Raw genomic sequence first — 16,106 nt, 5'->3', positions numbered from 1 at the left:
GAAAATGCCATTAACATCCATTCTAAACTTGTTATTCAAAATCTGGTATTGATGAGGGAATAAAGAAAATATGTAACTGAAATTTGCTTGGCATAGGTTTGCCAATAAATCTTTAGTGGGACAACCAAAGTTATAAGATCTGAAGACTTCATTTTTAGGAGTATAGCAATATCATATGGAAGCTTTAAGAATAAGTAAAATGTAAAGATTTCCATATTCTGTTTATGGTTTATTTAAAATCTTGGAGTCACTGCTGATAAAATAATCATCAATATAAATACTTAGTTTCTGTTAAATAGCTTAAAATATTGATGCAAAGTCACACTACAGAATTTAGGTTTCATGCCAAAAAAGGTAACATTGTAACACAACTTTGAGAATTTGTTAGAATTTTGATCCTGATGTCAGACAACAAAATACATGTAACATTCTTACTCTAGTTGGTTTGAAAATGACACTAATATATTTCTGTCATTTGTTTAATAAAACTATATAAGTGGTGTAACATGAAACATCAAAAACGAGCTCATAATCTTTGACCAAACAATGTCACCTTTCTCATTTTGGTCTTTACAGTCTTCTTTTTGAATATGATGAACATCAGTCATCTCTGTTATTCATCACAATGACCAGAGCAGCTTAAGAAACAAAATGAGCAAGCAATCAATTAAAAAACAAACAAAAACTAAAAAGCAACAACGTAACAGCTGCCTGAGACCCCACTTCCAAATTTTATTTCATTTAGGCTGATATGAAATTCAGGAGGCATTATTTTTTTAAAACTCCAAAATGATTCTATCGTGCATTTGCTTCCAGGTTTTCATTTATATGTCTATGTGTACAATTATATTAGCTACAACCTAAGATAATATTAGCTCCTTCCTTGAAATTTTTTTGCATCTCATCACTTACTCTTCTCCAATTATTAATACTACGTCTAATACATCCAGAATTAAATTAGCATGGTATTTGGCAACTTTTTTACTAATTATAGTGAAGATGTTTCTACTGTTTTGCCATGAAGCATTATGATATATTGAGATTGGATTTTATTATATTAATACCAAGTTTTTTTTCCTTTTAAAATGTTCTTTAATGCATTTTAAATGGAGAGAATAATAGTAGAACTGACCACTTATTATTGTTTAGATGAGAGGGTACACAGCAACCATTTGACAAAGTACTTTAGAGACAGCACTTAGCAACATATGTAAGAAAATAACAATCTATTAAGTACCATTATTTGAAATTCAAGTAATTCATTGTCTTAGAAAAAATATGAGTATGTCAATCCTCACATTAATTCTACTTTACGCTCGTTGTGACTTAATAATACTTTATTTATTTCTCCTCACCAGTATTTGAGCAATGAATATTTTCTTTCCATGAAAATGTGATTAGATATGCTAAATCAATGGTTTTTATGGTGACCTATTCCAGATTGTTTCATTATATACATACACAACATACAGTATTAAAAATTTCAGAGATGCTCATAACACTGTAATTAATAAGTAATCCACAAATAAATGTATACATTCAAAATAGTTTAAATTTAAAATACAATTTAAAATAATAAAAATAACTCAAGATCACATGCCAAATCATTATATTTTATCAAAATTTAGTATATATTTATTATATGCTAAATACATTCATATGAACAAGTAAACTAGTAGCTCATACAGGGATTGAAGGAACCTAAACTCTTACTAATAGTATAGACATTTTAGTCATTAAAATTTACCAACCAACTTTTTATTTCAGCTTCAACATGTAAAGAATTCAGAAGTCATAATTCTCATCTTTACAACAAGAAAACAGCTGAGCAAACTGAAAATCAATGTCTTGTCTGTCCTTAACCTATCAGAAAACAGGTTGCAGAACATATCACTAAATCTGGAGATTTGGTTAAATCCAGGGTTGCACTCGGGTCTGCTTACCTAGAGCAGAAGCTACTGGAGTGCTATACTGGTAAGAAAGCAAAAGATAATTTTGACAAATTGCTTGAAGCTGAGTGTGCACTAGCTTTAGAGAAACAAAAAATAATAATCCCTGGTATCCACAGTCTTTTATGAGCACCCAAATGCATGGGTGTTATCTCCAGGAATGCCACTAGGCTTTTACAGCAAAGAGTCAATTAATGTCCCCTCATGGCTATGGAGAGAGAGGACAAAAGCAGTTACTGTGAAATATATCCAGAACCTACAAAAATAGCTATTCTTTAGGGAAAGAGACTAGCAGAGCCTTATCCCAGCTGGGGGAAAGACATTTGTTCTCTAGACTCAGTAAGCCTTCCTATCTCACCTAAGAGATAGAGGTGGGGACGCTAAGAATCAACTGTAAAGATTCTAACCCAAGGATGTAGGACCATTAAAAGACTGAGATTTAGTAATAAAATTGTATATCACACTAACCCTTCCTCAAACCTTACCAGCATACACGAACAGGGCTGCAGTAGAAAAGCAGTGGATTATAAAAAAGACCTGCAGGATATAGACTTTGTTTAAGGAGAGATTTTTAGGGAAGCTCAAAGACAACAGGGGAGGCAAAATCAAAAACGGTAGTGGAATTTATAGTGTCTGACAACTACAGTTACAGAAAACATTAAGCAAGGCCAGCTTCAGGACAGACTAACATACAACCATACATTAAAAACCTATTTAACCCAGTTTCTATTATCCCAATACATTATGACCAGCTTTCAACAACAACAACAACAAAATTACAAGTCGTGCTGAAAGACAGGACAAACGTAATCTGAAGACACAAAGCAGAAAACAGAACCAGACTCAGATATGACATAGATTTCAGGATTAAAAATAACTACTTAGGGAATTTAAAAGACCTGTGATTAATATTTTGAAGGCTCGCATGAAACAAGTAGAAACTGTGAAGGAACAGATGGGTAATATAGGCAGAGAGATAGAAACTCTAAGAAATAATTTAAAGAAAATGCTAGAGATTGTAAACACTGTAATGGAAATGAAGAATGCCTTTGATGGGTTTATCATGGATAGGACACAGCTGAGAAAAGAATCAGTGCACTTGAAGATATGTAAATAGGATCTATCCAAACTAAAATGAGAAGAAAAGAAGAGCAAAAAATCAGAAAACACCATCCAAGGACTTTGAGACAATTTAAAATGTGTAGCATACATTTAATTGGAATACCATAAGTAAAAGAGTGAACAGAGCAAAAAATATTTTTGAAATCTCCAATGTAATAGTGGATTAGTCTGTTTCTCTTTGATAATGACTGAGAACTTTCAAAAATTAATGGTAGAAGCCAAAGGGAAGGTCTAGGAGGTTCAAAGAACACTAAGCAGCACACATATAAAAACAAATTATACCTAGGTTTATTATATTTAAACTGAGGAAAACCAAAGATAAAGGGAAGATCTTGAAAGAAGCTGAGGTAGAGAGAAAGTTTTACCCATAGAGTACCAAGGGTAAGTAAATGTTGTGAACATATCACCAGAAGCTACACAAGCAAGAAGAGAGTTAAGTGAAATATTTAATGTGTTAAAATCAAAGCAAAACCAAACACCAACCCATAATTTTATAACCAATGAAATTTTCCTTCAAAAGCACAGTCATATTTCCAAAAGCAATACAAAGGAAGGCCAGGGTCATTACCTATGTAGACAAACTAAAACCTAAATTTCATACCACTGTAGACCCTTCAAAGTGACTAAAACTGAAAACACTGATAATAACAGCTCGTGGTATTATATAGTAATCTGAAACCTCATAAATTTCTCATAGGTGGACAAATAACTGGAATCACTTTGGAAAATTGTTTAATACTAAATATTGAATCTGACCATCTATCTATCTATCTATCTATCTATCTATCTATCTATCTATGAGCAAGAAATTCCCCTCTCCAGAGATTGACTACACAAGTGCATTAAATATGCATAAGAATGTTTATAACATCCATATTTACCTATATGGGTCCAAAGTGAGAACAACTGAAATGTCTGTTGATATTACAGCAACTAAAAGGAAAACTATTTTGCTACCTTGGTAACTTACATGAATCTCACAACATAATGTTAGGTAAAGAAATCAAACGAAAATATAAGTACTATATTACTCTAAATAAGTTCCAAAACGGATACATTTTTTAATCTACTCTTAGATGTTTTTAAATTCACTCATTTTTACCCTATCTTGTATTAAATTATTCTATAATAACTTTTCTGTCAAAAACTTGTTTTAAAATTTGGTTGACTTTTATACTTAAAATATCATTGCCATTTACCAAATATCAACTTTTCTCTCCATTTTAGAAGACAATGTACATACATACTGTTTCATTTTAACACATCAAAATAAACATTTAAATATTATAACAATTTAATAATAAAATTAAAGCAACGGCAGCAAAAGCCAAAATTGACAAATGGGATCTCATTAAACTAAAGAGCTTCTGCACAGCAAAAGAAACTACCATCAGAGTGAACAGGCAACCTACAGAATGGGAGAAAATTTTTGCAATCTACTCATCTGACAAAGGGCTAATATCCAGAACCTACAAAGAACTCAAACAAATTTACAAGAAAAAAACAAACAACCCCATCAAAAAGTGGGCAAAGGATATGAACAGACATTTCTCAAAAGAAGACATTCATACAGCCAACAGACACATGAAAAAACGCTCATCATCACTGGACATCAGAGAAATGCAAACCAAAACCACAATGAGATACCACCTCACACCAGTTAGAATGGCGATCATTCAAAAATCAGGAAACAACAGGTGCTGGAGAGGTGGTGGAGAAATAGGAACACTTTTACACTGTTGGTGGGATTGTAAACTAGTTCAACCATTATGGAAAACAGTATGGCGATTCCTCAAGGATCTAGAAGTAGATGTACCATATGACCCAGCCATCCCATTACTGGGTATATACCCAAAGGATTATAAATCATGCTGCTATAAAGACACATGCACACGTATGTTTATTGCGGCACTATTCACAATAGCAAAGACTTGGAATCAACCCAAATGTCCATCAGTGACAGACTGGATTAAGAAAATGTGGCACATATACACCATGGAATACTATGCAGCCATCAAAAAGGATGAGTTTGTGTCCTTTGTAGGGACACGGATGCAGCTGGAAACCATCATTCTTAGCAAACTATCACAAGAACAGAAAACCAAACACTGCATGTCCTCACTCATAGGTGGGAACTGAACAATGAGATCACTTGGACTCGGGAAGGGGAATATCACACACCGGGGCCTATCATGGGGAGGGGGGAGGTATTGCATTGGGAGTTATACCTGATATAAATGACGAGTTGATGGGTGCTGACGAGTTGATGGGTGCAGCACAGCAACATGGCACAAGTATACATATGTAACAAACCTGCACGTTATGCACACGTACCCTAGAACTTAAAGTATAATAATAATAAAAAAATAAAAAATAAAAATAAAAATAAAAAAACAAAAAAATAAATAAAAAATAAAAAAATAAAAAATAGTAATAGTTTATTAAATATATAAATGCTAACACATTTATCATAATCATTTAAAATAATTTTAAATGATTTTTAATCCATTGCTAAAATTACTTATTATAAAATGATCGTTTTACCATTTAATATTAATGTATTACTTAGCTAAGAAATACACAAACAGGCAGGGTGTGGTGTCTCACACCTGTAATCCTAGCAATTTGGGAGGCAGAGGCAGATGGATCACCTGAGATCAGGAGTTCGACACCAGCCTGACAAACATGGCAAAACCCTATCTCTACTAAAAAAAAGAAAATTAGCTGGGCTTGGTGACACATGACTACAATCCCAGCTACTCGGGGAGCTGAAGTAGGAGAATCCCTTGAACCCAGGAGTCGGAGGTTGCAGTGAGCCTAGACTGAGCCATTGCAGTCCGGCCGGGGCAAAAAGAGTAAAACTCCATCTCAAAAAGAAAAAAAGAAAAAGGAAATACACAAGCAAACACATACACACAACAGAAACATATCACATCAAAAAATCATAATTTAAATCTCTCGTGATATTATGGAAGTGTGAAAATTTTTTGAGGAAGTCTGAAATATCACTTGGAATTAGCTTTTACCTTTTGAATGTATTATTTGGTAATATCCAAACAATTAAGGGGAAACCACTTATTACTGGATTTAGTTTGGAAAAACACATATGAAAAACTTCTATTAAGATAATTTGGTTTATAATATTAGAAATCCTTTTAATTAATACTTTAGATTATGTTACGTTATGGATATTCAGGCAATGAAAACACCGTATTTGTTGCTTAGTTTAATAGAGTGAGGAAAGATAATTTTTCACCTAGAGACCTAGGGTCATTGTGTTTGAAGTGCATTATCAATAGTTGACATTTATTAATCCATTATGGCAGATACTATGGTAGGTGCTTAGCTAGTCACATTTTAATTATCATTGCAACCTTACAAAGTAGGCATTTTTATTATTTGTCTTTTTGAGTGGAAGGAAAGAAACAACATCAAAAAAGTGGTGATAATATCACACAGCTCTCTAGTAGCAGATCCAAGATACCAGTCTGAGCCGGGCCACTCAAGACTTGAAATTTCAACTCCGCATTTCTCTGCCCTGATGAGTTGATTTAAAGCAGTGGCTAAAAATTGACCTTGGTTTCTTTAGTGCACGAGCAAGAGAGAATTTTAGAAAAACGTAAGTCTAACTTTTGAGGAAAACCAGTATTTAGGAGAGATATTAACATTTACATGTGTACATGTAATATTTACATATGTCAGGCACTATTTCCAAGTTTACATATTTATTTAGCCCTTATAAAAATCCTGGAAGATAGGAACTATTATCCCCAATTTATCTATGAGGAATCTAAGTAGCAGTCATTAAGTAACTTGCCCCAGATCCAAATTGCACAGCTGAGAATCAAGTCCAGAGTCTATTATCTTAATTACCAGGCTGTATTACCCAAGAGCAGAAGAGGAGAATATAAAGATGGAACAGTAGTAGTAGGTAAAGTATAATAGAATAAAAAATAAAGTAATTCTTAATATGAAAGTCTTGGAAAACGTAAAAGACTTAAGAATTAAGCTTAGAGACTCACAAAGAGACTTAGACTCCCATACAATAATAATGGGAGACTTCAACACTCCATTGTCAACATTAGACAGATCAACGAGACAGAAAGTTAACAGGGATTGAACTCATCTCTGCAGCAAGCAGACCTAATAGACATCTATAGAACTCTCCACCCCAAATCAACAGAATATACATTCTTCTCAGCACCACATCGTACTTACTCCAAAATTGACCACGTAATTGGAAGTAAAGCACTCCTCAGCAAATATACAAGAACAGAAATTATAACAAACTGTCTCTCAGACCACAGTGCAATCAAACTAGAACTCAGGACTAAGAAACTCAATCAAAACCGCTCAACTACATGGAAATTGAACAACCTGCTCCTGAATGACTACTGAGTACATAACGAAATGAAGGCAGAAATAAAGATGTTCTTTGAAACCAATGAGAACAAAGATACAACATACCAGAATTTCTGGGACACATTTAAAGCAGTGTGTAGAGGGAAATTTATAGCACTAAATGCCCACAAGAGAAAGCTGGAAAGATCTAAAATTGACACTCTAACTTTGCAATTAAAAGAACTAGAGAAGCAAGAGCAAACACATTCGAAAGCTAGCAGAAGGTAAGAAATAACTAAGATCAGAGCAGAACTGAAGGATATAGAGACACAAAAAACCCTCCAAAAAATCAATGAATCCAGGAGGTGGTTTTTTGAAAAGATCAACAAAATTGACAGACCACTAGCCAGACTAATAAAGAAGAAAAGAGAGAAGAATCAAATCGACGCAATAAAAAATGATAAAGGGGATATCACCACCGACCCCACAGAAATACAAACTACCATCAGAGAATACTATAAACAACTCTATGCAAATAAACTGGAAAATCTAGAAGAAATGGATAGTTTCCTGGACACGTACACTCTTCCAAGACTAAACCAGGAAGAAGTTGAATCCCTGAATAGACCAATAGCAGGCTCTGAAATTGAGGCAACAATTAATAGCCTACCAACCAAAAAAAGTCCAGGACCAGATGGATTCACAGCTGAATTCTACCAGAGGTACAAGGAGGAGTTGGTACCATTCCTTCTGAAACTATTCCAATCAATAGAAAAAGAGGGAATCCTCCCTAACTCATTTTATGAGGCCAACAACATCCTGATACCAAAGCCTGGCAGAGACACAACAAAAAAAGAGAATTTTAGACCAATATCCCTGATGAACATCGATGCAAAAATCCTCAATAAAATACTGGCAAACCGGATTCAGCAACACATCAAAAAGCTTATCCACCATGGTCAAGTGGGCTTCATCCCTGAGATGCAAGGCTGGTTCAACATTCGCAAATCAATAAACATAATCCAGCATATAAACAGAACCAAAGACAAGAACCACATGATTATCTCAATTGATGCAGAAAAGGCTTTTGACAAAATTCAACAGCCCTTCATGCTAAAAACGCTCAATAAATTGGGTATTGATGGAACGTACCTCAAAATCATAAGAGCTATTTATGACAGACCCACAGCCAATATCATACTGAATGGGCAAAAACTGGAAAAATTCCCTTTGAAAACTGGCACAAGACAGGGATGCCCTCTCTCACCACTCCTATTCAACATAGTGTTGGAAGTTCTGGCTAGGGCAATCAGGCAAGAGAAAGAAATCAAGGGTATTCAGTTAGAAAAAGAAGAAGTCAAATTGTCCCTGTTTGCAGATGACATGATTGTATATTTAGAAAACCCCATTGTCTTAGCCCAAAATCTCCTTGAGCTGATAAGCAACTTCAGCAAAGTCTCAGGATACAAAATTAATGTGCAAAAATCACAAGCATTCTTATACACCAGTAACAGACAAACAGAGAGCCAAATCAGGAATGAACTTCCATTCACAATTGCTTCAAAGAGAATCAAATACCTAGGAATCCAACTTACAAGGGATGTAAAGGACCTCTTCAAGGAGAACTACAAACCACTGCTCAGTGAAATAAAAGAGGACATAAACAAATGGAAGAACATACCATGCTCATGGATAGGAAGAATCAATATCGTGAAAATGGCCATACTGCCCAAGGTAATTTATAGATTCAATGCCATCCCCATCAAGCTACCAATGAGTTTCTTCACAGAATTGGAAAAAACTGCTTTAAAGTTCATATGGAACCAAAAAAGAGCCCGCATCTCCAAGACAATCCTAAGTCAAAAGAACAAAGCTGGAGGCATCACGCTACCTGACTTCAAACTATACTACAAGGCTACAGTAACCAAAACAGCATGGTACTGGTACCAAAACAGAGATATAGACCAATGGAACAGAACAGAGTCCTCAGAAATAATACCACACATCTACAGCCATCTGATCTTTGACAAACCTGAGAGAAACAAGAAATGGGGAAAGGATTCCCTATTTAATACATGGTGCTGGGAAAATTGGCTAGCCATAAGTAGAAAGCTGAAACTGGATCCTTTCCTTACTCCTTATACGAAAATTAATTCAAGATGGATTAGAGAGGAAAACCTAGGTAGTACCATTCAGGACATAGGCATGGGCAAAGACTTCATGTCTAAAACACCAAAAGCAATGGCAGCAAAAGCCAAAATTGACAAATGGGATCTCATTAAACTAAAGAGCTTCTGCACAGCAAAAGAAACTACCATCAGAGTGAACAGGCAACCTACAGAATGGGAGAAAATTTTTGCAATCTACTCATCTGACAAAGGGCTAATATCCAGAACCTACAAGGAACTCAAACAAATTTACAAGAAAAAAACAAACAACCCCATCAAAAAGTGGGCAAAGGATATGAACAGACATTTCTCAAAAGAAGACATTCATACAGCCAACAGACACATGAAAAAATGCTCATCATCACTGGACATCAGAGAAATGCAAATCAAAACCACAATGAGATACCATCTCACACCAGTTAGAATGGCAATCATTAAAAAGTCAGGAAACAACAGGTGCTGGAGAGGATGTGGAGAAATAGGAACACTTTGACACTGTTGGTGGGATTGTAAACTAGTTCAACCATTATGGAAAACAGTATGGCGATTCCTCAAGGATCTAGAACTAGATGTACCATATGACCCAGCCATCCCATTACTGGGTATATACCCAAAGGATTATAAATTATGCTGCTATAAAGACACATACACACGTATGTTTATTGCAGCACTATTCACAATAGCAAAGACTTGGAATCAACCCAAATGTCCATCAGTGACAGACTGGATTAAGAAAATGTGGCATATATACACCATGGAATACTATGCAGCCATAAGAAAGGATGAGTTTGAGTCCTTTGTATGGACTTGGATGCAGCTGGAATCCATCATTCTTAGCAAACTATCACAAGAACAGAAAACCAAACACCACATGTTCTCACTCATAGGTGGGAACTGAACAATGAGATCACTCGGACTCAGGAAGGGGAACATCACACACCGGGGCCTATCATGGGGAGGGAGGAGGGGGGAGGGATTGCATTGGGAGTTATACCTGATGTAAATGACGAGTTGATGGGTGCAGCACAGCAACATGGCACAAGTATACATATGTAACAAACCTGCACGTTATGCACATGTACCCTACAACTTAAAGTATAATAATAATAAAAAAAATTAAAAAAAAAAGAATTATGCTATCCCTTTAAGGAAATGTAGGGCATCGGGGCATCTACAGACAGGAAAACAGGCAGGGAAGACAAGACACAGCAGGAGCCTAAGTGGACTAGAAGAGCCCAAGAGCACAGCGACAGGTCATTGGTACTCGGTGGAAGGATGGAGTGGGAGGTTAGGAGAAAAGGTCAGGCGGGTTCGGACAACAAAAGACACAGACATTAGAGAAAGAAATTGTACTTCATGCTGTTGAAGATAAAAAGAATTATTCATGATAATTGAAATAAGATTTGGGTTTTAGAATTTTTTAAACTGTGTTGATAATATAATTTGATTCTAACCATCTTTGTTTATGTCTCTTTTCCCAGTAAAAGTATAAATAGAAACTCCTTTTCCTCTAAAAGATTCTGAGTTAGGATGATATATTTTATGATCACTCTAACTTGGATCAATGGTTATACTTCAGATTCACAAAATTCAAAATATTGACATTATCAAGTGTCAGTGAGTTTCAAAGGTTTTAAATTGGAACAGTCAATTTGAAGAACAACCTCACAGTACCATTTAAAAAAAAAAAAAAAAAAAAAAAAAAAGGAAAAAAAGAAGTACCAGTCTTCAATACCGGCCCCAGGGAAATGTGATAATGTGCATAAGGAGGCACACAAAATGATGGTAAGTGTCTCATTCCATTATTGAACAATTCAAAAAAACAAATCACTTCCAATACATAAATTGCCACATAGACTATATTACATGTTATATATATTTGCTATACATTGTTATGCAGCTGTTAAAAAGACAAAAGACATTCCTATGAGGACTGACATAAAAAACAAACTAAAATAAATAATAGTATTATTTTATTTCCTCTATTGATGTAACTGAGTAATAAAAGACTAAAACGAAACATGCAACTCATTAAAGAAGGGCCTGGAATAAAGTTTGTGAGCTAATTAACGAAGTGTTTACTCAAACAAATAAACGTTCAAGAGAACATAAACTATAGTTGTGGCTGTACACATAAAATGTAGTAGACTGATTCAAGGAATTACATGAATAACAGGATTATGAATGTAAAAATTATGTCAATAAGATTTGGACCTTCATTTATATGGATAGTGAAGGAGTGGGCTGATTCAAATTAGGAAGGTTCCAAGTTTTGAACTTGCGTTCCTGAGAAGATGATGATCTCATTTCTGAAATATCAATGGCAGGAAATACATGAAACTGAATACAATGCACTTTATTTTTTTTTTTTTACATTCTTTATTTCAAGCCTTGACAGACCTGCCATATATAGGTAACTAGCAATGAGTTACAGTTATTCATTTAGACCTGTGTCTACTTGCATGACATTGGATATAGCATTGCCACATTATGTAATTGTTGTTCTGTTTTCCTCATGAGTCTGTGAGCTTGAAAATTTTGTTCAACTTCACAGAATCCGAACTAAGTGTCTCTGATTATTACATTCTATACTGCCCATGAAAGTACATACAATGTCAGCTTTCCTTACAACTTTTTAACTAATATTTAATCACTTCTAAATATTGTTTATTTTTATTTCCATTTAACACTGTGATATTACATTAATATGATCAAATTTTGACCCTGCATTATGATATATGATTTCATTTTTTGCTCAACTAATCATTAAGCTGGGGAGAACAGGTCTTACTTATTGTGAATCACACAGTACCTGGTATATAGCAAATATTAAAAAAAAAGTTTGCTGAATTGAAATGTAGAGCCATATATAAGGAATACTGAAATGTTTGATTTAAAAAACTAATAGAAATAAAGTATCTTACTTTACTATTCACATTTTCTGCTCTTCCTAGGTTCATTTAACATTTCCACATTAGGACATTATGCAATGTAAGTTAGATATTTGTCATTTGCATCTTCTCCAAAGCATTTTAAGAAGTAAACTTCAGAGCTGTAGTGCTTGTTATTACAGCTGCTTATCAGGCGAAAAGCTAAACCAGTAAGCCAAGCAGAATGAAACTGTACAGAAAATCTAAAATATTTCTTCATGTTGTTCCATTTAAAAAAAAGTTATGGATATACTGTAACTAAGTTTACAGCAAATTGGATTATTTAGCTGCATCAGTTCCTTCATTTTATGGATTTTAACACCTTTTAGACCCACAGTGTTATTTTCATTCTAGCCATTCCTAGCTCTGTTCTGAGCAATCATTTTATTCCTCATTATGTAACTTAGCCTTTGGATATGTGAATTGAAAGCCAGCCCCAGGTAACACCATATATTCCTGTGCTTAAGTTTGTTTGAGAAACACAGAGATCGCACTTTCTCATTTTTTCCCTATACTTTACATTTTAGTGTTTCAGTTTGTAGGTAAATCAAGTTATTTTAATTATCTTACAATGAACATTACCACAATTTCTAAATGCATATATTATAGAAATGATTAACATACTGTAGTTCTTGTGATTGATACATTGTATATTTTTAATTTCACTGATATGTCTTACATGGAGTTTGCAGCCCATTGGCTTAAAATAAAACTTTCTTATAGGAAAAAATAAATTAATATTAGTGTCCATTTTAATAAAGCAGGAATAATAAAATTCAGTATCAATTTCCCATTATGGTTTGGAAGAACTAATGACCTAGACTGCATCTTTTTAATGTCACTGCATTAAAATTTTAAACTTAAATTAAGCATTTTATTTGAAAAGAGAAATTATGCTGTCCACCTCTTGAAAAATTCTGCAGTGCTAATCAATTCTTTAATTGCACAAGACACTCCATGCTAAATGTCTGGAAAATGCTCATGGGAATTGAAGAAGGAATACTACATATTAATTCAATTGAAATTTAAAAAAAGAAAGCACTTTAAATACAATAAAAATATTTAAATGTTGAATCCAAATTATCGGCAGCAAGATGTTACTTTATGAAATGTATTATTAGTGTCAAAGATCTGAATTTCTTCTGCAAGAGAAAATTAAAAGCCTACAACATTCTTATGGACTTTAATATAAATAATAAAAGTCAATGTATGCTAAGGCTGGCCTCTTCAGAGTATTAGACATACTGCTAGTGTTCTAGCTCTATATTTTAATGTAATAAGAGAGGCTGCTCTTTTAGCTGTTTGTCAGCCAACAGAGACAGATGGATTCACAAATTAAACAGTGCGTGTATTGCACCAGCGTGAGGATGCTTGCACATCTTACACATGATAATATGGAGAGACTGGCTTGCTGAGAAACTGGCATAAGAATGCAGAACTATCAATCAGGGACACCTTGAATACTTCATCATCTGACATTCTCTGAATAAAATTGTATCTTAGCTGATGCTGGGAATATATAAGAATCAGCACAGACTAATTTACATTAAAATTTTCAAATGGAAACTTGTAGTGTTAGTTGTTGCTGAATGTACTGTAAACCTAATTATCATATAACTGTTGCATAGGAAAAAATTTGATCTTATATGAATAGAATTCACCTTCAGTGATTATGTCCTAAAGGAAACTAACATCAAGTAAAAGTCTACAACTACTTTTGCTCCGTTAAGTTCTATATTATTGACTAAATAAATCAGAAATATATAGTAAATGTCTGTTTGCACATGTGTGTATGGTATTTATCCTTGGTAACCTGCAAACTGCCCTGTAAAAAGGCAAATGAAAATTAGTCTACTCATTCAAAGATGTATAACAAACAAAATGAAATTGCAATGCTAATTTTGCAAGTATAACAAAAGAAAAATTTATTCAGTTATACTCATTAGTTTGAACTGAGTAAAATAAGTTTATAGGACAAAAATCCTATCAAGAGAAAACATACATCAAGTTGTATTTTCATAAGTAATTCAACTTACTCTGATAGCATTTTAAAAGACTTTCAGGTTATTAACTTTGACATTTCTATTCTAGGCATTTACAAACTATCACCAAAATGTGACTATATGAAGTCTTCAAAATCTGGAAGCCAAGAAAGACATGTTAAAAAAAAAAAAGCTGTATTAAAAATTTTTCTAACCACGAGTACCATCAATCTAGAATATTATGACTATTTAAATAGCCAACAGTCAGCTCCTATGAAATTGAAAAAAAGTAAATGAGTTAACAAGCACAGAGAACCGTATTTAACTCTTGACCTAATTTGTATCTCAAGAGAAATCAGAGGGAAAAATAACTGCTTAGTTTAACATAATCTATATGTGTTAGGGCAGTAGTCTTATTTATATTGGCAAAAATGTAAATGTTATTATGGTTAATCTCTTTGAGTAAATTCTAATAATTATATGGATTCTCTGTTCTGCATAAGAGGTGGCCTACAGGATTAGAATTTTAGAAATACGGAACTAAAAGAAGCATAAAAGATCATTTTGTACAATCCTCTTGTTTTACAGATAAAGTGAAGAGGAAAGCTCAATGACAAGGTCATTTCAATTTAATATATGACATAATTTTCTGATTTAGAAAATGTAGTCAAGATTCTAATTAATATGTCAAAAACAGCATCATGCTCAAGTCTTGTTAATACTAAAAAGAGACTTATCTTATTCTTACACATCCTTCTAGTTAAACCTTATCTGTGCACCTCTCTTTACAGCTCCAGGTTTTTAAAAATGGTCTATGCTTACCGTTCAACATCCTCATGCACCATTTAAAATTGTCACAAGTGGCAGCCCTTACGCTAGGTGGAGACACCTAAAGCTCTTAAAGCTTCTAAATCTGACTGCAAACTCAACATTTCTGTATGCATTAAAATATACAGAGTCCCTGGTGAGTCCTTCTCATGTCTGAAGGTACCAAACAGTAATTAGTCACACACTGCAGGAGATTTCAAAGAGTATATGAAATACAGGTTGGTTATTATGGGTTGAGAGATAAAAATTTCTGGTGTCATGTCTGTGTTCCAACAGGGAACGTCAATTGTAGAATCAATAAAATGAGTTAAGTTATTAACTCTAGTTACTAGCCTACTGTGGAATCTATCAAAAATTCTAAGGGTGCACTTAGGCAGTAGGCAGCTGTCACAAATGTTGTGGGTTGGCAGCAATAGTAATGATTCCAATAACAACAGTGAAACACGGTCACATTTTAGGTCGTAACCTGTACCTCAATTAACTGTTTCTGGCTTCTGCTCCCATTCCTCCCCCATAGCAACACTTCTTGTTATAGTCACTAATAATCTCATTGTTAATTGCAGTGGATAATATTCCATATTGATTGTTGTATAAATCCTCTAAAGCTGCTCACAATGTTTACATTTTTCATCTCTAAGATGTCCCCCACCTTGGTTTTATTAATTTATCGATTCAATATATTTTAACACATACATCCTTGTTATTATCTTTAACATACACTTTAGGAAAAGACTTTTACTCATCATCTTATCATTATCACCATCATAATAGATATTAATATATGTT

Source organism: Macaca mulatta, chromosome 5 (genome assembly GCF_049350105.2).
Source record: "Macaca mulatta isolate MMU2019108-1 chromosome 5, T2T-MMU8v2.0, whole genome shotgun sequence".
Taxonomy (NCBI): Eukaryota; Metazoa; Chordata; class Mammalia; order Primates; family Cercopithecidae; genus Macaca; species Macaca mulatta.
This window is presented reverse-complemented; position numbering follows the sequence as displayed.